This window comes from Octopus bimaculoides, chromosome 27 (assembly GCF_001194135.2).
Source record: "Octopus bimaculoides isolate UCB-OBI-ISO-001 chromosome 27, ASM119413v2, whole genome shotgun sequence".
NCBI classification, from domain to species: Eukaryota; Metazoa; Mollusca; class Cephalopoda; order Octopoda; family Octopodidae; genus Octopus; species Octopus bimaculoides.
Genome location: NC_069007.1, coordinates 5,144,664 through 5,145,827, shown reverse-complemented (window position 1 = coordinate 5,145,827; position 1,164 = coordinate 5,144,664). Strand labels below are relative to the sequence as shown.

The 1,164-nt window shown below is 38.7% G+C and overlaps 1 protein-coding gene across 2 annotated transcripts in view; it reads left to right on the top strand.

The window, feature by feature from the left end:
• LOC106873021 (coiled-coil-helix-coiled-coil-helix domain-containing protein 5) overlaps positions 1-1,164 on the top strand; it is a 9,615-nt gene that overhangs the window by 4,331 nt on the left and 4,120 nt on the right. The gene's annotated exons all lie outside the window — the stretch shown is intronic.

Sequence of the window (1,164 nt, the reverse complement as noted above, 5' to 3'; positions counted from 1 at the left end):
TATCTAGTCCAACGAAAATGCTTTTTCTTGTATTTGTTGCTCCATTCTCCAAGTAAATATATATATATATATATATATACATATATATATATATATGTTGAAATCGAAATCGAACCAATTTCGACGACTGGCACCCATGCCAACCTCTCCTTCATTGCGAAGACCTGTTGGGTCAAGTAAAATCGAAATTGTAATTGAACCATATTCAGTCACTGGCACCTATGCCAATGGAGCACTAAGAGCACTGTCCGAGCGTGATCATTGCTGGAGCAGCTGTCTGGCTTCCGTGCTAGTGGCACATAAATAGCACCATTTGAACGTGATCATTACCAGCGTCGCCTTACTGGGACTTGTGCCGGTGGCACGGTAGAAAATCATTCGTGCGAGGTCGTTGCCAGTGCCACTGGTCTGGCTCCTGTACATGTGGCACGTAAAAAACACCATTTTGAGTGTGGCCGTTGCCAGTACCGTGTGACTGGCACGTAAAAGGGTTGGTGTTAGGAAGAACATCCAGCTGTAGAAACTCTGCCAAATCAGATTGGAGCCTGGTGCAGCCATCTGGTTCAATCGTCCAACCATTCTAGCATGGAAAGTGGATGTTAAACGATGATGATGATAAAAATATATATATATATATATTTTTTTGTTTTTTTTTTTAATTCCTGTACTAATTCTAATTGTTTGATTTCTCTCATACCTTAGGCATTACATTCATGTAGGTGCAGTTGATTATATCGACTCAGTAACTAAATTTGGTATTCATTATAATTTTTTGTATATTAATAAAGAGGCTAGTGTGTACCAGAGTTACAGCCCTTCTTAGAGTTATTTCCCTTCAAATTTACTCGAATACTACATGGTTTCCAAGTTGCTCAAATGATCGTATCAATAATCAGAAGCACGAATTTCAACTGGTGATTTTTGCCAGTCCACACTTGCATATACACAAGCACGTACACACATGCACCTGACAGCGAACGAGGACACGAACGCAGCCTAGGATGATCTCAAGACGTGGAATTTCATGAATATATATTTATAGGTGTGTGTGTGTGTGTTTCAGAACAATGTGTTGGATTAATAATAAGAGATGACAGGAAAAACAATGGTTATGTTATGAACTTCATAGTCTCGCAATGCATAAGTAATATATATATATATATA